The sequence below is a fragment of the Piliocolobus tephrosceles genome, chromosome 5, assembly GCF_002776525.5.
Source record: "Piliocolobus tephrosceles isolate RC106 chromosome 5, ASM277652v3, whole genome shotgun sequence".
NCBI lineage: Eukaryota > Metazoa > Chordata > Mammalia > Primates > Cercopithecidae > Piliocolobus > Piliocolobus tephrosceles.
The window spans coordinates 164,204,711-164,229,535 of NC_045438.1; the positions used below are offsets into that span (position 1 = coordinate 164,204,711).

Sequence of the window (24,825 nt, forward strand, 5' to 3'; positions counted from 1 at the left end):
TGGTGGTGGGAAGGGATGCTCTTACCCTCAGAGAGCTATCAGCACCAAGAGATGAGAGGAAAAGGCGTCTCCAATCTCTTGGTGTTGATAGCTCTGGGAGAAGATGGGGGGGCCCCTGATGTTATTCTTCCCCGGAGACTAAGAACAGAGGTAGCTGGGGTACAGGCAAGAAGCAGAGGAGAATGAATGGTGGGGACTGGCAGAGAGAAACAAGCAGATTCTCTGGTTTTCTTCTATGAGTAAAAACCTCGAGTCACTGCCATGAAACCAAGATGTTAAGCTTAGAATGCAGCAACATCCAAGAGCCTAGAGAAGCAGTTATCCCCATGGCGGGTCCCATATATCACCTCATTCCTGGTCCTTTCAGCCTCTCTCATACTGACAGCATATAACACCTCATTCCTGGTCCTTTCAGCCTCTCTCATACTGATAGCATGATGACAGAGCCAGCCTTCCGCCCAGAGGCTGCTGGTCCCAAGCTGAGTCCACTCCACGAATCCATAAAAACAGCAGGAAAGAGCTTTCCTCACTTCCCTGCATCTTGGCACAAAAGATCTTCCCACAGTCTCCATCAGCCCATTCCACCTGCGAAAACCTTAGTCTCTCTGAAGCCTCTCTCTATGCCCAGATCTTACACCCAATGCGTTCCTCTTTGGGGCTCCAAACCACAGACCCAGGACTCCAAGATTTTCATAAAAGTGAACATAAACATTGCACTTTCCCAAGTGTTCATGTGTAGGGGAGGGGAGTTTGCCAGTTATCCAGGAGCTGCAGAGAAGTGGGAGAACCTCCACCCAGGGCCCAGGAGCCTCACTATGTGAGGATGAGCTTCACGGCCAGGCCTCCACCCACTCTTCCCGCTCCTCTTCATTCTCTCCTAGCACTCTGGTCTCCCAGGAGAGAGGAGGAGGAGCAGCTCATACCACTTCTCCCAGGGTTCTGCGTTCTCGGGGTGCAGCCTGACAGGTGCAGGGCTGAGGAGGCCACAGCTCTGAGGGCACCTGGCAAACGATGAGCCCAAGAGAGACGACAGACCTTAGAAGAGAGTACTGTGATTTGCAAGTGGCTCTGGGAGGTCAGTGGCAGCAGCCACCACAGTGCCTACCTGCATGGGCATGCTGGCTGTCCCCAAACTTGGTTCTCCAGCTCAGGATCTTACAGGAGCAGTCCTCCCCACAGCAACCAGACACGCTGGGACAAGAGTCATCAAGTTCAAACTGCAGGCTTCTCTGCAGAACTGGTAGGTGCCATGATTGTGCCTGAACACCATTAACATAACCTCCTTCATCTGCGTGCTGTCGGGCATGAGCTGCAGGCTCTGTAGGAGGAAATTCCCCCAGGCCTTTCCGCCACACCTCGCTTCCCATGCAGGACTTCATCCCCTGCACTCCACGGCAAAGAAGTAAGAAAAGGCAACAGAAGGTAAATGCATTCCCCAGCGATGAGGTACCAGGCTGGGTCTTTCTCTCTGTCCTTCCAGCCCCACTCCCTCTGCTCATACATGGTCTGCTCATACATCGCTTTTGGTCAGGTCCAAGGCCCACTCCATGGTGGCTGGCTGCAGTCCAGACCCTCGCCTATACTCAATGGTGACATTCAGTCCAGTTTCAATCAGATTTCCTGAATAGCAGGAAAGCCTCCAGAGGGTCTCCAAGCCTGTTGACGGCATCCCCTTTGGCACAAACAGCATCCATGGCTGTTGGCTCCCCCAACCACTTCTGTTTCTTCTCCTTGGCTTTGCTGGACTTTCTCCCCACAGCGGAGACCGCGACGCTCAGTGTCTCCCTCAAACATTTGCAGGCAGGCAGGCACGCACGACCTGCGGCTGTGGCTGCAGTGAAGACAAAATGGAGGGGTTCTGCACTGCGCTTGCGCCTCGCGGGCTCCCGGCCCCCTTCCCACTGGGCCCTGGTGCCCACTCGCGCCCCCTGGCGGGCCATGTTGGTTAAACTAATGGATGCAGGATATAGAGGGCCTGTGGCTATAGAGGGCTGACTGGATGTAAAAGTTTATTATGTAATTTTGTTTATAAATTATATTGATTTAATTATTTATAACTTTTTTGTTTTACAAGCCTATAGAATTATATATAATTATTGTAGTTTATCCTTATCTTTATTTCACGGAGAGGTAAGTGATAACCAGGGAGTTACAGCGCTTCCTAAGTTTCTGGTGAGTACCAGGGAGCAGAGCCAGGATCTGAACCAAAGTCTGCCTTTTTCTGAAGCCAGAGTCCTCTTCTTTACACCAAGCTACTCTATAGAAAGAGCACTCTCAGGCCAGAAGCAGTGGCTCACGCCTATAATCCCAGCACCCAGTGGGTGGAAGTAGGAGAATAGCTTGAACCAGGGAGATGGAGGTTTCAGTGAACCGGGATCACGCCACTGCACCAGGATCGCACCACTGCACTCCAGCCTGAGCAATAGAGACTCCCTCTCAAAAAAAAAAAAAAAAAAAAAAAAAAAAAAATTAAAAATAAAAATATAGGAAGAGCATTCTCAGAGAAGCTCAGTTCCAACCTTCAACCTCAGTTTTTTAAATCACTTTATGTTTTTTATTTACGGAACGTGTATTGAAGAAAAAATAAGAGAGTCTGGCTAAAGAGATGAAGAGCTCATAAGGGCGTGTCTCAATTTAAACAAGAGTAGCATTGGCAATTGTTGTCCTTAGGAGCAGCCGACAAGGTGGAATTGGAATGGTGCTGCTCCTGACTACCTCTACTCCACGCTAGGCTTAGGGGCTGGAGTCACCCAAGCCCTCAGGGTAAGAAAACTCCAATTTGGAACCTAGGACCTGACGACTGGGAACATTTAAACCATCGGTTCCTGCCTTAATCTTATCCCTTCTTCCTCCTCGTGACACCATTTTTGTTCCCCTAACAACTCAGGGCTTTTGTAAACTCTGAGGCAATTCTTACCCCAAGCAGAATTTTGAAAGCCTTTTTCCAATATCGTGGTGCTCAACAAGTTCACTTTGCTGTCACCACAGGCCAGCACATGTTCCCAAAGTCTGAAAGCTGTCTTGTTTGTGATTGAGACCCTGCCAGGCACCCTGGCGTGTCTGGAATCGGTTCCTTCCAGTTGGTTCTTGGTGTCGCTGACTTCAAGAATGAAGCTGCAGACCCTCACAGTGACTGTTACAGTTCTTAAAGATGGTGTATCTGGAGTTTGTTCCTTCAGATGTTCAGATGTGTCCAGAGTTTCTTCCTTCTGGTAGGTTCGTGGTCTCGCTTGACTTCAGGAGTAAAGCTGCAGACCTTCGCAGTGAGTGTTACAGCTCTTAAAGGTGGTGCACCTAGAGTTGTTTCTTCCTTCTGGTGGGTTTGTGGTCTTGTTGACTTCAGGAGTAAAGCCACAGACCCTTGCAGTGAGTGTTACAGCTCTTAAAGGTGGCGCATCCAGAGTTGTTTGTTCCTCCTGGTGGTTCATGGTCTCCCTGACTTCAGGAGTGAAGCTGCAGATGTTCGCAGTGAGTGTTACAGCTCATAAAGGTAGTGCGGACCCAAAGAGTGAGCAGCAGCAAGATTTATTGTGAAGAGCGAAAGAACAAAGCTTCCACAGCATGGAAGAGGACCCAAGCAGGTCTCCACTGGGAGTGGCCAGCTTTTATTCCCTTATTTGGCCCCATCCATGTCCTGCTGATTGGTCCATTTTACAGAGTGCTGATTGGTCCGTTTTTACAGAGTGCTGATTGGTGCATTTACAATCCTTTAGCTAGACATAAAAGTTCTCCCAAGTCCCCACCCAACCCAGAAGCCCAGCCGGCTTCACCTCTCAATCCCCCCTCTAAATAGGACACCCCAACTGCTGTTTGGAATTGGACAATGACCGCTTTAGCTACTTCCTGCTGGATAGGGGCAAAGAAGGGGCCCTGCAGTTGTAGTGTCCTCCAGAGGGCAACTCTCTAGGCCAGTGAAAGGGCCAGTGGGTCTGTCCAGGGATCCTCAGTAGAAGTTGTTAGTTGAGCTCATTTTGGGTTCCATTTGTAAGACCATCTGTAGCTTGATGGCCTCAATTTTAGAGGAAACAAATTTGACAAGGAGGTTAAAAATATAGGGCCCAATGGCAAGTAATAGCAAGATGGCTGCCATGGACCTAGAAAGCAGAGAAGCCACGTTGCCCAACTCCAGAGGTTGGTATAAGAGTTTGAAAGGCATTGTCTGATTTCAGTAGCCTTTTCCTGTAAACACTGGGCAGCATCTTGTACTATCCTTGACTGTTTAGTGTAAAAACAACACTCTTCCCCTAAGAAGATGCAGAGTCCTCCTCTCAGCAGTCAGGAGGTCTAGGCCTCAGTGGTTTTGAAGAGGGATGGCTGCCAAAGAGTCTATTTGGGATTGTAGAGTAAGGATAGATTTTGTTATTTCTTGCAAATTGTCTGAGAAATCCTTTGAAAGTGTGTGGTAGTAGGATAATGAAGTAGATTAACTGGCTATTCCGGTTCTGGTAGCAATAGCCATTCCTAACCCTATAAGTAGGGGTATTAGTTGTATGGCTCTGTGCTGATGGACTTCAGCTTTGAGGGGTACTGATAGAGTCTGATTTCCTGGGGCAATGTTAATGTTGGGACTTAGAAAGACTAAGGTGCAGGTGCCTGTCCAGTTAGTGGGGAGGCAGATATAGGTCAACATTCCACATAAGAAGAATATATCTTGGCTGGGTAGACAGAACTGGTTGTATATGTTTAAAAGGTGTGAGAGTTTGTTTTCATTTTCCCATAATCCTAGAGTACTTGCCAAGGTAGCTCCAGTGAGCAGCTGGAAAGGTGTGTTGGAAGCAAACTGAGTTGCTCTGTGTGTTCTATTTTCCCATTGGAGAAAAAAAATTTTGTATCTACTAGGAACCATTCGAGAGAGTGACTGAAAGACGGGATGAGAAGGCATTCACTAGCGGTGGGGGCCACTGCTGCAGGGGGTCCAGGGGTGAATGGTCATGCCGGGAGTATGTTTGCCATTACAAAACCTGGACTGTTTGTTAAGCAGAGAGGAGGTGATGATTTTGGGGGGCCCTGAGAAGTGGACAAGCCATCTGAATGGAGCTGTTTGGGTGACTCGGAAGTTACTATGATCAGTTGGGGCTTGAAATTGTAGGGAGTAATTACACTGATGGGGTAGTAGGTGCCCCGGGGCAGGCCTGATAACAGGTTGCATTGGATGCATAAAGGGGCTTGGAAAGTTATGATGGTATTCGTAGTTACAGGGCCATGTATGGGCTTTTCATTGCTTGTGTAATAGGTGAGGTTGGAAATTAAGAATGTAAAAGTTGGATTGCACGTCCTGTTAGGGTATTCTTGGTCCTATCAGAGATGGGGAAGTTGGCTAATGATTGCATATTTAGATGTCGGAAAGGGTCTTTTCCTTCATAATGAGGGTGGTAGGTTAAGTTGGTAAAGACCCAGTTTTTTGTGAGAATGGGAGTGGCAACATAAGAAGTTGATCAAGCGATACAAAGCCAACAGTCATTTGCCAGGGAAGGAATGGACTGGTTTAACAGAGAGTGGGTTAAGTTGAGAGTCTTGTAGAGGTAATTAAGAGCTAGTGGAAGGGGAGGGATGATTTTATAAGGTATCCAAGGAAGCAGGAGGGATAGGCAAAGAGTAAATAGGAAGGTTAAAGCGGGTGCTCTGGACGACAAGATCATTTTATCCAGTCTGAGTTAAAGGTAGGGGTAAATTGCTGTCAGAAGGAAGGAAGATAGAAAGAAGATTGATGTGATTAGGATTTTTGTCCCAGCAGGAGCTACAGTATATAGTCCTATCGCAAAGAGTATGGTTAGTATGCTACTTAATAATATGATGAAATAGCAAAAGGATTCCATTAAAGGGGTAAGGAGAGGTGTTAAAGATTTTGTAAGTTTTCACTTATCTTTTTTAAGGAGGAAGGGGATTTTTTTCAGGATCATTGGTAGGAGCCTTTTTAGTCTGGGATGTTTCCTTCCAAAATAGGAGATGCAAGTCCTCCAGTGGTTCACAGGTGTATCGAGGTTGGTCTGGCTGATCTTGGGACTTCTGAGCTGACGGTCCTGCAGGTTCCTCAGGGGTGTCCAAAGTTTAACTTGGGTGTGATGAGTCCAAGATTCCACTCCTGCCACCTTAACTGCAGTGGGGGTAGAGGGGATTACCGAGTATGGTCCTTCCCACAAAGAGTCCATAGATGGTGAGGCAGAGGGGAGAGATTTGACCAACACTAGATCTCCTGGTTGAAACAACTCTGTTCCCTTTTCTCTGTGACATCCTTCAGGTAGGTTTTTAAGGTTTCATTGATATTTTGCCAAAGAAGTTATATCTTTGACCAAGTTGGCCATTTCCTGATCAAGTAAGAGGTCATTTGTGAGAAAAGTCGTTCATACAGCATTTCATGTGGACTGAGCCCCATTTTGTGAGAATTTCAGATGGACTGAGCCCCATTTTGTGAGGAGATTCTCAACAAGGCCATGGGTGAAAGAGTAGGCCATGGGAGATGAGTTTTTTGTGTAAGTTTCCTTAAGTGCCTCTTGAGTGTTTCATTTGCCTTCTCGACCTTCCCTACCCTAAGGGTTGTGGCCTTCAGGTGCAGTGAAGGTGATATTGTATCCCTAGCACCCTGGAAATTCCGAGTTATCGTGGCTTCAAAAGCCGGACCATTGTTGCTCTGTAAGCTTTGGAGAAGCCCAAATGTAGGAATTATTTCATGAATTAGGACTTTAATCACTTCCTGAGCCTTCTCTGTCTTGCAGGGGAAAGCTTCTATCCAATTTGTAAAGGTATCAGCACAGACCAACAAGTATTGAAATCCCTTTGACTTAGGCGTATGGGTGAAGTGTAACTGCCAGTCCTCTCCAGGATAGTGACCTACTCTTTGTCCCCCAAAGGGGCCTTACAATGGACCAAGGGATGATTCCTTTGGCACATCTCATGGGCTTTGACTACTTGTTGGATGGTCCGGAGGAGATGTGGCCCTGTAAATAGGGATTTGGCCATTTGATGAGTGTTTTCAATACCTATATGAAAAGTTTGGTGGAGGGTTTTAAGTATTTTCCACTGGTTGGCTTCAGATATAAGTACCTTTCCTTCTTCTGTCATTAACCACCCCAAGGGGAGAAAACTATGCCCCCATGAAAGTCCCCATTCTGTTTCAGTCGGGGAATACTGGAGCTTAATCTCTTGGAGGGGGTTTTCCATACCAAGGGTCCTTCCATAGGTATTTCTAATGGGAGTTTCCACCTGGCAGCAATTTTGGCCTCAGCATCTGCCTGATGGTTTGCTTCTGCCTTTTCTCCTTCACGTTTCTGATGGCTTTGGCAGTGTAAGACCGCCACCTCCTTGGGTTTTTGCACCGCATGTAATAACTCCATGATTTCCTTGTGGTATTTAATGGGGGTTCCCCCAGAGGTTAGGAACTCTCTTTCTTTCCATATTGCAGTGTGGGCATGTAGGATTAGATAAGCATACTTGCTATCTGTATACACATTTATTCTTTTTCCCTTTCCCAGTTCTAAGGCTGGGGTAAGTGCCACTAGTTCTGCTAACTGGGCGCTGGTCCCAGGGGGAAGAGGCTTACTTTCAAGTAAGGTTACAGCACTAACTATGGCATAACCTGCCCTTCGTATCCCATTCTTCACAAATGAACTTCCATTGGTATATAGATTAAGGTCAGGATTAACTAAGGGGACTTCTAAGAGATCATCTCGGGCGGCATAAGTCTGGACTATAATTTGTTGGCACTCACACTCGATTGGTTCCTCATCCTCTGGGAGAAAAGTTGCAGGGTTGAGGGCCACACACATATGTATTTGAAGCACTGGTCCCTCAAGGAGCAGCGCCTGGTATCTAAGTAGGCGGTTGTCTGATAGCCATAAACTTCCTCTGGCACCTGGTATGCCATTTACATCATGAGTAGTCCAGGCAGTGAGATCCTTTCCTTGTATTATTTTGATAGCCTCTGACACTAAAACGGCCACCGCTGCAACTACCCATAAACAGTGAGGCCAGCCTTTTGCTACTACATCAATTTCCTTACTGAGGTATGCCACTGGTTGTGGGGTTGTCCCGCAAGTCTGAGTAAGGACTCCAAGAGCTATCCCTGCTCTCTCTGTGATGTATAAAAAGAAGTTTTGTCTTGTGGGAAGGCTTAAAGCTGGAGCTTGTACTAGGGCCTGCTTTAAGGTTTTGAAGGCTGTTTCTGCCCCTGGTTTCCATTCTACTAGATGAGTATTTGCCCTCTGGGTCTCCTTGATTAGAGTATAGAGGGGCCTGGCTATCTCACTGTATCTGGGGATCCATAGTCAGCAAAAGGTGGTGATTCCAAGGAACCTCTGCAACTGTTTTAATGTCTTAGGTTGAGGATGAGCCAGTACAGACTGTATTCATTCCCTGCTGAGGGCCCTGGTCCCTCTGGCTAAGATTAGGCCTGGATATTTGACCTGCTTTAGCAAAGCTGGGCCTTCAACCTAGATGCCTTGTACCCTTGATTAACTAGAAAGTTCAAGAGATCTAAAGCAGCCTGCTGGCATGAAGCTTCTGAACTGGTAGCCAAAAGTAAATCATCCACGTACTAAAGGACCAGACTGCCTGGACCTTAAGTGGCCTAGATCTTGGGCCAGTGCCTGACCAAACAGATGAGGGCTATCCCTAAATCCTTGGGGCAAGACTGTACACATAAGTTGGAATGTGTGGTCTGTGGGATCCTCAAAGGCAAAGAAAAACTGGGAGTCAGAGTGCAGGGGAATGCAGAAGAAGGCATCCTTGAGGTCCAGAACACTAAACTATTCTGCTTCCTATGGTATTTGAGAGCAGGGTATAGGGGTTGGGTACAACTGGATATAGAGGAACTAATGCCTCATTGATGAGCCTAAGATCTTGCACTAGTCTCCACTAACCATTCGGTTTTTGTACTCCTAGAATCGGGGTGTTGCAGGGACTGCTGCATTTCCTTACTAAGCCTTGAGCTTTTAAGTGTTTAATAATATCCTGTAATCCTTTATGAGTTTCAGGCCATAAGGGATATTGCCTTTGATAGGGAAAAGTGGTGGGATCTTTTAGCCTGATTTGGACTGGGCAGGCAAAATTGCCCTTCCAAATTGTCCTTCCAATGCCCAGATTTCAGGGTTGATTCCCTCCTCAAGCAGGAGACAACAAAAGGGTAACTTGTTCTACATATTCATGTAGATAATAGCTCCAGCTTTGGCTAATATGTCCCTTCCTAATAAGGGTGTGGGACTTTCAGGCATAACAAGAAAGGCGTGTGAAAAGAGCAAAGTCTCCCAATTACAACTGAGGAGGTGGGAGAAATACCTGGTTACAGGCTGTTCCAGAATTCCTCAGATGGTAATGGACCTTAAGGACAGTCATCTGGGACAGGAGATTAACACTGAGAAGGCCGAGCCAGTGTCCAGGAGGAAGCCAATTTCCTGGCCCTCAATGGTTAAACGTACCTGGGGCTCAGTGTGGATGACATGAGCTGGCGTTTGCCCTGGGCACCTTCAGTCCTGTTGTTGGATCATTTGGCCGGGGGCTTCTGGCCCAGAGAACCATTGCACTCTGGGGCAGTGTGACTTCCAGTGATTGTCTTGGCATAGCAGACATGGATGAGGGGGCGGCTTGTTTCTCATTGGACAATCTTTTTTAAAGTGTCTTTGTAAGCCACACTGATAACAAGCCTTACCGGGTGATTGGCCTGCTCCACTTTCTGTCCTCTCTGAACCACCAAGGTTTGTTTGTCTGAGGGCCACAACTAAGGCCACGGCCTTTCTCTGATCTCGCTTTTCCTTTTGACCCTGTTCCTCTTGGTCCCTATTATAGAACACCAAGGTTGCCAGGTTTAATAATGCCTCCAGATTTTGTTCAGGGCCCAGGGCTAGCTTTTGGAGCTTTCTCCTGATATCTGCAGCTGATTGGGTAATAAACTTATCTTTTAGAATCAAATGACCCTCTAGTGAGTCAGGTGACAGGGGAGTATATTTTCTTAAGGCCTCCCTTAGCCACTCAAGGAAGGCAGAAGGATTTTCTTCCTTTCCCTGAGTTATGGTGGACGTCACTGAATAATTCATGGGCTCTTTCCTAATTCTTAGTCCTTCTAGAACACAGGTCAACACATGTTTATGACTCCAGTCCCCACGATCTGAGCTGAGGTCCCAGTGGGGATACATACTTGGATGGCTTGCTGACCGGTAGGGAATTTGTCCCTTTCTTCAGCTGTCACTCTATCATTTACTTGACTAAGATACTAAGAATCTCCAAACTCTCGGGCTGCAGCTAAAGCCACATTCTTTTCATTAAAGGCCAGGGTTTGATCTAACAATAGCCTGACATCTCTCCAAGTAAGATAGAAAGTTTGCCCTGGACCCTGTAGGACATCTATGTACCTATCAGGATCATCTGAAAACTTCCCCAGGTCTGCCTTGATCTCCTTTAAATCAGAGAGGGAGAAGGGGACATGTACCTGGGTTGGGACAAATTTCCCTCCCCCTACAGCTTGAAGGGGACACAACTGATAGCCTGGGGGGTTGTGTGGTCCCTTGGAGATTTCTCTGCTATTTCCTTCTGGGAGGGGGAGATTAGAGGAGGCTTATTATTAATAGGAAGGGGGGCTATAGGGAGGCTAGGCTATGGGGGTAAGCTGAGAGGTTCTCCTGTGGGATGTAAATTCCAAGCTTTGCATAGTTGTGTATTCTCCTTCAATGAAAAGAAAGTTTGGACACAAGGTATTTCATTCCATTTACCTTCCCTCTTACAGAAAAGGTCAAGCTGCAGGATAGTATTGTAATTTATACTTCCCTCAAGTGGCCATTTTTCCCCATCAGAGAATATTGGGGCCAGGCCATAGTGCAGAAAAAAAATGAGCCACCTCTTTTTCCAGGTTAGTGGGTCAAACTGGTCCCAGTGGCTTAGGATGCATTTCAAGGGTCAGCCTGTTGATGCCTCAGTGTTTCCCATCTGGAAGACAAAACTGTCCACGGTTTTGGTTTGTTTTGTTTCTCCCCCTGCCCAAGAACCCACAATGGTCCTTGGACCCTGATGATCAGGATAGTTGCGCTCACCAACGCAGCAGCAGAAACACTAGTTTTCCTCCTAGACCACAAGGAGGACTGAGAAAAATAGGATTTACTGGCCCTTACTGACTCATTCTCAAAAACCTGTTAGAGTCCTAAGCATTCTCCTGTTAGTACTGGGACTTTACTCCTGTACTATGAAGATGTTATGCCCCAAAAATGAAGTAGAGGGCCATACCCTGAGTGAGGGAAGGGATCTCCAGGGTTGGAAGAGTGACGCCTTTTGTCCTCACTTGAATAAGAAGGATATTTCTGAAGCTCCCCATATCCTAGCTTCAGGAATAGTTTTTGTTAGGCCTGCTTGTCTGAGGAGGGATCCTAGAATTCCAGATAGTCCCCCTGCCCCAACAGGGCTTTGGACAAAAATTATGTCTTTCTGATTGGTGAACCCAGGTGCCTAAAGAAGGTAACAGTCCTGAAGTTTATACTAGAAATCATTCTTATAGGAGAAACTAGAAAAGCACCAGAGACAGGGAGTGATTTTTAGAAGTGGGACTAGCCAAGGAGAAGAGAGGCGAGAGGGAGATTATCTGACAGGCATTAGGACCCAGGAGGCAAGAGTCAGGATAGATAGCATAGATGGGTGAGTCTCGCCTGGAAGATATGACTTTGAGAGTTCTGCTCATGGCTGCAGGGTCAACCAACCTGTTGTTGGGACCCCAGAGTTGTATGACTTTCCTCTCTGTTGACCCTTGGCTCAGCCCAGAAGTACAGGAAAAGCAGAAGCTGGTTCCAAGCAAACCAACTCTCCCACCCCCGAAGAGTTGGGGGTTGTTAGAGAGCCCTTTCCCAGAAAGCCTGCCACCCGTGTCTTTAGTCCAGTGGCCACACTAGTCACTTTTAACTGGCTGACAGGTGCCTGGTATTTAGCCCCCGAATTCTAAGGAAAAATAGGACAGAATAGCAAGTGAAAGGGGTCCCATGGTACTCACTGCATGGTGATTGTCCCATTTGGGTAGCCAAAATGTGTCCAGAATTAGTTCCTTCCTGTGGGTTCTTGGTCTCGCTGACTTCAAGAATGAAGCTTTGGATCCCCGCAGTGAGTGTTACAGTTTTTTGGGGTTTTTTGTTTTGTTTTGTTTTGTTTCGAGATAGAGTCTTGCTCTGTGGCCCAGGCTGGAGTGCAGTAGCACCATCTCGGCTCACTGCAAGTTCCACCTCCGGGGTTCATGCCATTCTTCTGCCTCAGCTTCCCAAATAGCTGGGATCACAGGTGCCTGCCACCACGCCCAACTAATTTTTTGTATTTTTAGTAGAGACAGGGTTTCACTGTGTTAGCCAAGATGTTCTCGATCTCCTGACCTTGTGATCCACCTGCCTCGGCCTCCCAAAGTGCTGGGATTACAGGTGTGAGCCACTGCGCCCAGCCGAGTGTTACAGTTCTTAAAGATGGTGTGTCTGGAGTTTGTTCCTTCAGATATTCTGATGTATCCAGAGTTTCTTCCTTCCGGTGGGTTTGTGGTCTCACTTGACTTCAGGAGTGAAGCCACAGACCTTCACAGTGAGTGTTACAGCTCTCAAAGGTGGTGTGTCCGGAGTTGTTTCTTCCTTCCAGTGGGTTTGTGGTCTCACTGCCTTCAGGAGTGAAGCTGCAGACTTTTGCAGTGAGTGTTACAGCTCTTAAAGGTGGCACGTCCAGAGTTGTTTGTTCCTCCCAGTGGGTTCATGGTCTCACCGACTACAGGAGTGAAACCGCAGACCTTCACAGTGAGTGTTACAGCTCATAAAGGCAGTGCAGACCCAAAGAGTGAGCAGCAGCAAGATTTATTGTGAAGAGCGAAAGAACAAAGCTTCCACAGCGTGGAAGGGGACCCCAGCGGGTTGCCGCTGCTGCCTCAGGTGGCCAGCTTTTATTCCCTCATTTGGCCCCACCCATGTCCTGCTGATTGGTCCACTTTACAGAGTGCTGATTGGTGTGTTTACAAACCTTTAGCTAAACACAGAGCGCTGATTGGGGCATTTACAATCCTTTAGCTAGACATAAAGGTTCTCCAAGTCCCTACCCGACCCAGAAGCCCAGCCAGCTTCACCTGTTACTGGGGCCTGACAACTTTTATCTATCTGGGGTACCTCATCTGCTCATAGATCCTACTGGGTGTTGCTCATGAGCCAGATTTGGGCAAGAACATTTTAAGTTTTATTCTGGGTTTCTATTCCTACTTACAAGCTGTCAAAGAACCAACTTTCAACAAACTGAGATTAAAAGATCTCACAACAATTATTAGTGATTCATGAACCAGTCAGCATCCAGCCCACAAAACAGAAGGGAGCTTAACTGAGCTGAGCATGGAGAGCAGGCTTCATAGGCAGAAAAGGCTGAAGAAAGCCGAAACGAGGAACATAAGGTGGACTTGTCATTTCAAAGTTACTTTCCTTACAGAGAATCTTGGTGGCTTACTGAGGTGTGGCTGTCATATCTCTCCTGATTTCTCAAAAGATCAGACTTTACAAGTAAACAGCTTAGCATTTGGTTTGGTGATGTGGAACTGTAGTATGAGTAACTCTATTGGGGTAGGTCTGTTGGGGCCTAGTGCAGGAATTCAGTCCAATTCAATGGCCTCCCATAAACTTTATCTAACAGAGCTCTGTAATGTTGAGCAAGTTACTTCACTTCTCTGGACCACAGCTTCCTCATTTGAGAATGGAGATTGTAATGCCAGCTACCTCCTAGGCTTATTGTGAGGAGTAAATACATAGGGATGGAAAGTGCATATCAATACAATGCCTGTCACTGAAGGACTCATTAGGTGTTAGCTGTTACTAGACTATAGCTATTGTGAATATCAGGCTTCCCCTCTGTGTTGTCTGGGGCTTCTGAATATCACCTTCTCCTGAGTTTCCCATTGTCCTGTTTGTCTCCCTGCAAGGCCGTTTACCATACTGGGTGAGAAACCCCAGGATACATCTTCTCTGTCTTCATACTCTTCAATTGCTGTTTTATTTCTACAGTTGGATTTTTTTTCCCCAGGACCTGCAGCTGCTGAAGTCCTCTCAGCACCTGCAGTATCCCAGAGGGCAAAGACAGGGCCAAATATTGGATTCTGGATTCTCTCCATTGTTGTCCCCCTGCAAGTGGAGAGGTATCCAAGCTGGGCCTTGTCCTAAGATATGATGGAACTGATCTTCCAGCAAGCATGTGAACTTAGAAGAGAACAACATGCACCACATGAGAATGCATACTGGCCAACACCCTGTGCAAAGATCCAGAGAAGCTGTGCTCAGACACCTGACTGATGAAAATAGTGAATTTATAAATGCGTATTGTTTAAAGATGCTAAATTTGTGGTGATTTGTTACATGGCAATAGAAAACTAATAGAGATAAAACTTGACATTTGAAGTGCATCACATAATGAAATTAGTAGATGAGAATCTCTCAAGAAACAAGTAAAATTTTGAGTTAAAATGAGAGATTGGATATATAATTCCTCGTCCTTCCAAAATCCCAGGAAATGAGTAATTAAAAAAATTTTTTTAATCTTACAAGATAAGAACAACAAGCAGAGATGCTTGAAATAGGGGCTGATTCTTCCTCACTCCCCTTTCTTGTGTAACTGAACTTCCTCACACTTGAGAAGAAGTACATTTCCCTGCTCCTTGACTTTCAACTCAGCCATGTGGCTTGCTTTGGCCAATGAGTTATAGGTAGATGTGATGTGACCAGAGGCTTAAAAACTCATAACTGATCTTGACACCACCTTTGCAAAATTATGACTGAGACAGCAAAAGAGATCTAATTTAACCAACTCCATCTTCTTCTAACCTGCAAGCTGTGCTTGTTCATTCTGGGTGTAGGCTGAACTAACTTTGAGAGAAACTTTATAGTTTATAGTTTATAGTTTAAAACAAAGATGGTAAGAGCCCTTTCCCAAAGCAGACCTTCTTTCTGCCTGGGGACTAGATTGCCTTTGTAGGACTGAGAGTAGCCATAAGATTAAACTATTATTTAGGAATCATGCAGCTGGAAGCTACAAGATTCTGACCCTCCCTAAATTGCTCCTAAGATCAATACTTGAGATATTTTGCAGACCCTGCACTTGATGGCACCACTCGGATCAATAAACTGGCTCATCTGATCTTGCGGCCCCTTACCCAGGAACTGACTCATCACAAGAAGACAGCTTCAACTCCCTATGATTTCATCTCTGACCAATCAGCACTCCTGGCTCACTGGCTTCCCACACACCCACCAAGTTGTCCTTAAAAACTCTGCTTCCCGAATGCTCAGGGAGACTGATTTGAGTAATAGTCAAACTCTGTTCTCCCACACAGGCAGCTCTGTGTGAATAACTCTTTCTCTATTGCAATTCCCCTGTCTTGATAAATTGGCTCAGTCTAGGCAGCAGGCAAGGTGAGCCCATTGGGCAGTTACAATCTTGCCTTTTATGCTTCTACCATCACTATGTGAAGAGCTGCACTGGCTCGTATTCTGGTCCAGGTGGAATGGGAAAGACATTGAGTAGATCTGGACAACCTGCTGCTTAGAATACATCCCAGCTAAGCTCAACATGGAATAAATGATCCCAAGTTAATGTGCAAACATCTGAGAGAAAATAAATGATTGTTTTCTTAAGCCACCAAAATTTGCAGTTGTTATTCAGTAACATTGTGAAAAGAGGTGACTAATACAAGAGAAGAAATGACAGTAAAAAAAAAAAAAATTGGACATGTAAAGCAGATGGTAATGTCCACTTTCATTTCTGACAGTATAACATATAAAAACTAATGCTGGTTCTAGAACTGAGACATAAAACATCTAAAATTAAAAATGTAATAGGTAGTTTTGAAAGCAGAGAAGAAGATTATTGAATTGGAAGATAGGTTAATAGAAAATATCCAAATTGAAGCAGAGAAAGAAAAAAATAAAAATATAGGTAAAAGTATATGTAAAACACAAGCAATCTAAAATTCGTGTAAAGGGAGTTCCAAAAGAAAAGGAAAAAGTGGATGAGCAGAAATAAGATTTGAAAATAAATTTTCAAAACTGACAAAAAGTCAAAACCCAGATTTAAGAAGTTCAGGAACCCCAAGCAGGATAAAGTCAAAGAAAATTGCATGTAAATACATCAAGATAAAACAGCTAACAACCAAAGATAAAGAGAAAAATCTAAACAACTGCTGAGGGTGGAGGTAGAGGGTGCTGGGAAACACATTACCTTCAAACCCCCAACAACAAGACTGAAAGCTTACTTCTCAACAGAAACGCAGGAAGCAGGAAAAGATATTTGGAATAGTTTCTCTAAAATATTCCAAAGGAATATCTTTAAAGTATTTTAAAAGAAAATATTTGCCAAGTTACAATTCCAAACTCAACAAAAATTATCCTTTAAAAATAAAGCAAAATAAACAATCACCTGCTGGCCTGTACTGAAAAGAACACTGAAGGGAATTCTTCAGAAAAATGATATCAGACAGAAATGAAAAAAATGCAAGTAGGAATGAAGAGCACCAAACAGTATATATGTATTTAAAATACAAATGAATATTGACCCTACAAAACAAGAGTAATTATGTCTTTTGAAGTTTCAAATACAGGTTGAGTATTTCTTTTTCAATATGCTTCGGACCAGAAGTGTTTGGGTCCATATTTGGGATCTGTTTTTTTGGATGTTGGAATATTTGTATATACATAATGAGATATCTTTTATTTTCCCACAGTTCTGGAGGCTGGAAGTCCAAGATTAAGGGGTTAGTGGGGTTGGTTTCTTCTGAGCCCTGTCTGCCTGGCTTGCAGAGGACTGTCTTCTCATTGAGCTCTCACATGTTCCTTACTCTGCCTGTGCAACTCCCTGGTGCCTCTTGCTCTTCTTAAAAGGACACCAGTTCTATTGGATTAGGGCTCTGCCATCATGACCTCACTTAACCTTAATAACATTTTTAAAGGCCCTATCTCAAAATACAGTCACATTGTGGGTCAGGGTTCAAGTAAGAATTTTGAGGGGATGCAATTTAGTCTGTAACATTTATCTAGAATTAAAATTCAAGGCAAGAAAAGTCACTGGAGAGGAAGAAAATAAGTGGAGTTAAGATATACCAAAGTTCCAGCATTATCAGGGAAGTTGAAAATATACTCAACTGTAGTTAGTCATGAATGTTCACTGTAACTTCTAGAATAATTTCTAAAAGAAGATGTATAACTAACATAAAATAGTATTTAAAAAATCAATTCACTTAAAAGAAAGCAAGAATAAAAACAGAACAGCTGAGTCAAATACAAAGGAAATATTAGATGGCAGATATAAATCTGAATATATCAGTATGGGGTTAAATATTTCAGTTCAAAGATTAAAATCATCAGACTAGATTAAAAGTTAAAAAGAAATACATACTGTTTTCAAGAGTGCCTTGTAGTTATGTTACAATCAAAGTCAACTTTAAAGCAAGAAACACCACAAGAAATGAGGAGGATCACAATATAATGAAGAAGTGCTCGGATCACCATGAAGATATCACTTCTACCAATTCTAAATCATATGCATCCAATAACATAGCTTCAAAATACATAAGGAAGAAATTCGTGAAACCAAAAAAATACACAAATGCAAATTGTTGAAACTAAAAAAGAAATAAATAAAACTAAGCAAAAAAAAAAAGGGGGGGGTAGGAGATTTTGACACAGTCTCTGAAACTAGTAGAACATGCAGACAAAAATACAATCAGTAAAAATGTAGATGCTCTAAACAACACAGTTAACATGACCAGATTGGCACCTACAGAATACTATTCCAACAATGGCAGAATACAATGAAATGAAAACTCCAGAAAATATACCAGTGAAGTCTTCCAGACTAATTAGGAAGAAGTAGTGTCCATCATATACAAACTCTTTAATATTGCATATATTTATGGAAAAAGATCAACCTGGGCCACTACCTCACACCATACACAAAATCAGGCCCAGGGAGAACTTTTTAAAATCTGGGTACATCTAAATCTAAGCGGTAACACAAATAAAGCTTCTTAAAAATAAAATAAGACGATATCTTCATGACCCTTGAGTAGACAAAGACTTATTAAATAAGACCTGTTTAAAAATCATCCCTAAAGGAAAAGATTAATGAATTAGAAAAGTGAAGAATTTGTGTACATTGTGAAAAAGCATGTCATCAAAAGGCAGAAAAATATTTACAATGATGTATCTGATTTTTAAAATTTTTATCCAGAAAAAACAATTATTAATTAGTACGAAAATGACAGATAAGCCAATAGAAAAATGGACAGAAACTTGAATAGGCACTCTCTGAATACAATATACAAATGACCAGAAACATATATCATCATAAGTCATCAAGAGATGCAAATTAAAATCGCAATGAAATACCAATATGCACCCAATTAGAATGGCTCATATTTTAAAACCAAAAATATCAAGTACTGGTGAGGATGTGGGGCCAATGAAACTGCCAGTAGGAGCATAAATTGGTGCAGTTACTTTGGAAAACTGGCAGTATCAACGAAAACTGGAAAAACCCATCCCCTAAGACCCAGAAATCCCCTTTCTACATATCAACCCAACAGAAAAGCACACACATGTACACCAAAGACATAACCATTAATGTTCACAATGGCATCACCTGTACAAAAGAAAAAAAGGCATGAGATCCAGAAAAACAGAAAGACAGCACAGGACAAAGATAAGGGGAATTCCAAGAATTAAAGCAAACAGAAATCCCAAGATTAGAGCTGCCCAGGGATCCCAGGAAGCTAGCAGCACAGGGAAGAGAATGGAAGCTTTTAAGGGATGGCTTCAGGGAAGAAAAATGGGATTAATGGATTCCCTGATGCAAGTCAGCTCGAGGAAAATTACACTGTGGGCTGTGAGATGTGTGCGAAGAATGAGCAATGAGCACAAAGAAAGCCGACTAAAGACATGGGCCATTGTGACTTTCAGGAAAAGAAACAAAAAGAAGGAAATGTTACACTCCAACCTTCAGCTGTGAAGATTATTTGTATATGTATATTGATATTCTGAATACTGTCTCCAACAATGTGGAATGACTATGTTGGCAGGATAAGGAAAGGGATTCAGAGACGGAGACATTGTAAGAAAGCTAAATCTTCATTTGCTACAATAGCAAGTCAGTAGATAATGTCTAAATTTTGGAAACAATTAGATGTGTAAGGGCCAGAAGAGACAGATAAAATAATTGAAAGTGCTTGTCCTTAGAGTGGAAAAGAAATGTGGAGGGATTGGGGAAGGGAGAGATGGAACCATTGCATTTTACAAAAGCCCGTTAGAACTGTTTGAGTTTTTCCAATTCTGTGTTGATATTACTTTGATAAAATAAAAATCAAGTAACTAAACAATGAGTGAAATGAGAAAAAGTTCTAGACCATAAAGCAAAATAGTAACAGTGTCTCTAAGTAATGTGATTATAAGTCATTAGTGTTCTTTCTTTTTTCTCCTCTGATTTTTCTACAATGAATATTTTTAACAGTTAAAAGATCCAGTTTATTATTAAGCAGAATATTTTATTTATCTGAGGTCATAATTGTTTTCTGTGAACTCCTGAGGGAACTGTTACAGGTTGCTCAGCAATGAAATCAGAGCTCAGGAAGCTCCAAGCTGGGGCGTGGCAGAAGTGACGCTGCTGGGCCCGAGGAGAGCAACAAGTGATCCAAACAGTACCCGTAAGGGCAAGGAAGGCACTCATTTCCGAAGTGGTCCTGGTACAAGTCTGATGGGGAGGCATGGGCACAGAGTGTGGGTGGGCAGAGGAAGCCGGGCAGAGGTTTGGCACCTAGAAGCCCCGCAGCAGACAATCCCATTTCACATATACAAGAGGCTCTGCCTTTCAGGCTGTAGACGCCCAAGCAGGGTCTGGTTTCAGGAAGCATCACTTAAGCTGAGGATAGGTGAGGCTTCAATCTTACCAGGAGAAACTAGATGGTTAGGCAAGTAACCCATCTGCCCTCAATGAGTTCAGAAAAAGCCAACATGGGAAACTGGGGGATCTCTCTAGGGTCCAAACTCTAGGATTCCTGGAAGCGAGAGACTTGGGGGTAACTCAGGGAGCCCAGCCATTGCAACCAAACCCCTGGGAACTGGGCCCAGAGTCATCAATTCATTACACCCTGTGTTAGTTTCCTACAGCTGCTGTAACAAAGTACCACAAACAGAGCATATAAACAACAGCAATTTATTGTCTCACCGTTCTGGAGGCTCGAAGTTCAAGAGCAAGGTGTCAGAAGAGCCATGCTCCCTCTGAAGGTGCTAGAGAAGGATCTGTTGCAGGCACCTCTCCTAGATTCTGCTAGTTCCTTGGCTTGTGGCAGCATAACTGCAATCTTCGCGTGATTGCTCTCTCTCTTTCTCTCTCTCTTTTTCTCTCTCTCTCCCTCTGTCTCTCTCTCTTTCTCTCTGTCTCTCTGTGTGTGTCTCTCTCTCTGAGTGTATGTGTTTCTGTCTTCATGTCCAAATTTCACTTTCTCATGAGAACACCTGTCATATTTGGATTAATGGCCCACCCTATTTCAGTATGACCTTATTTTAACTTTATTCATCACATTAATGAATTAACCCTATATTGACAGTAACCCTATATTCAGACAAGGTCACATTCTGAGGTCATGGGGGTTAGGACTTCAATATATGAATTTGGGGAGGTGGGACACAATGCAACCCATAATACAGCCCAGAGTGATACAGGTATTAGAGTTTGGATTCAGCCTCAACCAGAAAGCGGGGCGTACCAGTGGATCCAATTTCGAGGAGCTGAGGAAAAGCGCGGCAGGATAAAAGAGCAAAGCCATACCACCCTTAGGTGCATATATGAGAATGAATGAATGTATAGTATGACCCATTTGACTTCAGGTGTGACGTGGAAGAATGGCACAGTAGGATGACACAAAGGAGTTGTCATTAGCATCACTGCTGTGACCATCATCAAAATCACAGCCAACAAGTCCTGAGCACCTACCTAAATGAACTGTTGTACATGATTCGACGCAGCTAATCCTCAACTTGGACCAATGGGATGGGTATGACTATTATCCTGTGAACAAAAGTTCTCTGAAAGGGAATTTAGAGGAAAGAGACTTTATTCCCGTAACAGTTGGCAAACTGAAGAGACACAGCCTTCAGTGTAAAATGAAGGTACGTCCCAGAAAGCAAAGGAAAGGTTTTTCTTTTCTACTGAAAGATCCCATCCAGGTTCCCACTCAGGTCCACTTAGTCAAATAAAGGATTCAAACTTGCTTAGTTCTGACCGGTTGATGTTTGGTGAGTTCTGATTGGTCAACATTTTCTGAGTTCTGATTGGCTGACATAGGTCACAGCCTATTGGTTGGCTCAGGCAGCACAAACATGAACAGGCAGCTATGAAAGCCCCTAAGTTAAGCAGAGATGCAGGTTTTCCAGGAACTCCTAGTATGTGTGTGACCTCTAGTAAGCAAATGGCCACTTGGCTCTTGAATTTAGGCTATTAGCCACTCAGGATTCATCTGAGAGACTGGCTCTTTCAAGGTTCAAATCCGCCCCCCTCCCCGTTTATCAACAGTGCTGTCAGATAGCCCTGATGATTGATTAGGTTGGTTGCATCCCATCATCGTGCTAGAGTGGCTGGAAACCTGTTCCAGATTCTTCCAGTCCCGTGCAGAAATCCTTTGACAATGCAGGGACCAGCTGAGCAACTAGAGCCATTTACTTATGAGAGGCACTCAGGCACCTGTTAAATTTGAATTAAGATCTCTTGGCTTAACTTGGCTTCAGTTTCCAGCTGGAACGAGTCTAAAGTCTCAAGGTGTTGGGTCAGCACGATCCTGGTGAGGCTCTCTTGCAGGCATCTGTTCAAGCAGACTAGAATGATTTTAAAGAGGAACCAAGTGCTTAGTCCAAGGAGATTCATTACGATTTGTAGGGTAGAACACAGAAGGAATCCTATACCAGAAGAAGACAGCTGAAAATATCTGGCAATTGGAGTTCTAATGCAGCAAGCCCAGCCAGGAGGCTTTCTGAAGGTGTCCTTTTCAGACGGCCAGCTGTAGGATTTGGCCAACTTTGGATCTCGGATGTTTCTAATTCAACCTGACTGGAAGTATTTACCCAGGTGCAACAGGAAGTGTTAGTGACAGCATAAACACCACCACATGCCATGAGGAGACAGTCTAATGCAATGTGGTTGTGCAGGATCACATGGGCAAGGGAATCTAGAAATCTCTGTTGTGCCCTGATGGTAGAGGCAGTGGAGTGGGCAGTTCTGCTAACTGCAGGAAAGGTTTCTGATCCTATATTCATTCTAAGCAGGGTTTAGCCCAAACCAGGACCCTAGAATCCTTTCCCATTTAGATCCTTCACTAGGGTTAAGCCCACCAGGTAAATCACATCATTGAGAGTATCCACAGCTATCATCTTTATAATCAGAGGGGTTCTCACCAGCATAGTCATCAATTATTGGTAGAGCTCTTTTGGCCCTGGGATATACAGTCTATATTCCCTGAGTTAGAGAGTTAATAATGGTGACAGGAGCAACGACTTGACCCGGAAAGTAAATGCCTGTGTTTTCTCAGGACCTGAGGCAGGGGTAGAAAAAATCTTTTTGGATGACGTAGCTGCAGCCAAAAACACAGCCTGAAGGGGCACATAATTATCCTGAGAGGTTATGAAAATTCAAGGAGCTGTTTACAGGCAAAAGAGGGTATGTGGTCAAACCAAGTACCTGTCCTAGGTAATGACACAGTGGTAGGATCCAACCGCTAGATTTGGGGAGCCAGGGAGGAGACTCTTAAGCATTTTTTGGTATATTCTGCAGAGAGGAGTCTTACTAAGTGTTCTGTTTCTATGGGATTTTGCAAGATATAGAGTAGAAGTGGTGGTGAGTATCCAGAAGAAGGGAAGGAAATGCAAGGCAGGGTAATAGGAAGGTATTTATGGGATATACCAGCGAGGAGAAAACAAGGATGAACCTCAGGAGCATGAATATGCAACCAATAGTCAACAGTCAGTGGATCAAACAGGGGTACCAAGCAACTGAGCACATTAAGGAAGCTGGTCACTAGGATCATTATAGGATTCCTGTTTCCTCCAATGAATTCATCTGGGGGAAAGGTGGCGTATCCAACACTCAGTCAGCTTGCCTGCAGAGGCAAGGGATTGGGATTGCTGTATCTAGGCATTATCTTCCCATGAGTAGGAAGAACTGGAAAGCAGAGTCAAGAAAGAAAGGAAAAGGAAGAAGTACGGCATGGTGTAAAAAGAGGGGATTATAAAGAGTCCAGCAAGGCAATGAGTCCCATGGTGTGTCTACATAGTGGAATATATGGAATTACCCCAGAGTGGCATAAGACACCCAGGATGCATAAGATTCTCAAAGCTGTGATAATTAAAATAATTACAAAGTAAACATAAGGACTAGGCATGTTAGCTCAAGATAAGAAAGAGGTTACACAGGCCTGCTCTGGTATCTTGGGAGAAAGCAGTCTACCTCAGATGTTGTCTTCTTGTCCCGGTGGCTGTAGTTTGATTAACTTGAGTTTGATATCAGTGACCAGTTGGGGGGTTCACTTGGTAGAAGGATCAAGAGCCTTCTTTTTAAATGAGAAATATGAATCCATGACTCAATGCCCTGTAATTTAGCAGCACACAGGCTGGTTAAAAGTACCTGATAGGGTCCCCTTCCAGTGAGGCTGGAGGGAATTCTTAACTTGGTGTCTTTTCCATGAATTTCCTTGATGAAGCAGCAAATTTTTGGACTGTAACTGATTATAAATAGCCTTTTTAGAAGAATAAAAGTAAAACCATAATTGTCAGTGGATTACATAAGACTTAGAATGGCCATAAAGATGCAATTGAGAAAGAAATTTGATTACTTCTGTCACATACAAGTTAATAAGAATCAAAATCATGACTGATAGTACATATCATAACAGATCAGAATCTTAGGAATTACATACGATTTTGGAATATATATTAATAATGCATTACACGAATATAACTTAAAGGGAATTAAACACTATTTCTTGTTTGATAATGCTTCCCATGTGACTTGCCCAATAAGTCTAATCATTTAATATCTCTACAAGATGAAAAATACATTATTTGATGCTCTCCAGAGACCCTTCTGGGAAATCCTAAAGTTAATTTTAGGTCAAAAATACTTAATTTAGAATCTTGTTCCTGGGGGAAACCCACCAAATATGTAAAAAGGTTCAAAATACTTGATCAAAAGAGAATCACAAGTCACTACTAAATAGCAGTTATTCATTTAACCAGAGTGATAATAAAAAGACTTAAAAAGCAATAAAGAATGTTACATGGATATAAAAACTCTAATCTTTTAAAGCTCAGTTTCTTTTTTTTTTTTTTTGAGACAGAGCTTCAGTGTTTCATTCTTGTAGCCCAGGCTGGAGTGCAGTGGCATGATCTTGGATCACTGCAACCTCCACCTCCCAGGTTCAAGCGATTCTCCTGCTGAGCTCAGCCTCCCAAATAGCTGGAACTACAGGCACACGCCACCATGCCCAGCTAATTTTTGTATTTTTAGTAGAGATGGGGTTTTGCCATGTTGGCCAGGCCAGTCTCGAACTCCTGACCTCAAGTGATCCACCCGCCTCGGCCTCCTAAAGTGCTGGGATTCCAGGAGTGAGCCACCGTACCTGGCCAGTTTTCTTTTTTTTTAGAGACAGGGTCTCGATCTGTCACCCAGGCTAGAGTACAGTGGTGTGTTCACTGTAGCCTCAAACTCCTAGGCTCAAGTGATCCTCCTGCCTCAGCCTCCCAAGTAGCTATTAGTTTTCCTAAGTAACCAAAAATTCAATAAAGATAACATGAAACACAGGAAATTATCTTAGTAAACACAGAG

The 24,825-nt window shown here is 43.8% G+C and overlaps 1 pseudogene; it reads right to left on the bottom strand.

The window, feature by feature from the left end:
• Positions 1-978: 978 nt before the first annotated feature.
• Positions 979-12,050, bottom strand: LOC111548638 (annotated as a pseudogene).
• Between the last annotated feature and the right edge of the window lie 12,775 nt (positions 12,051-24,825).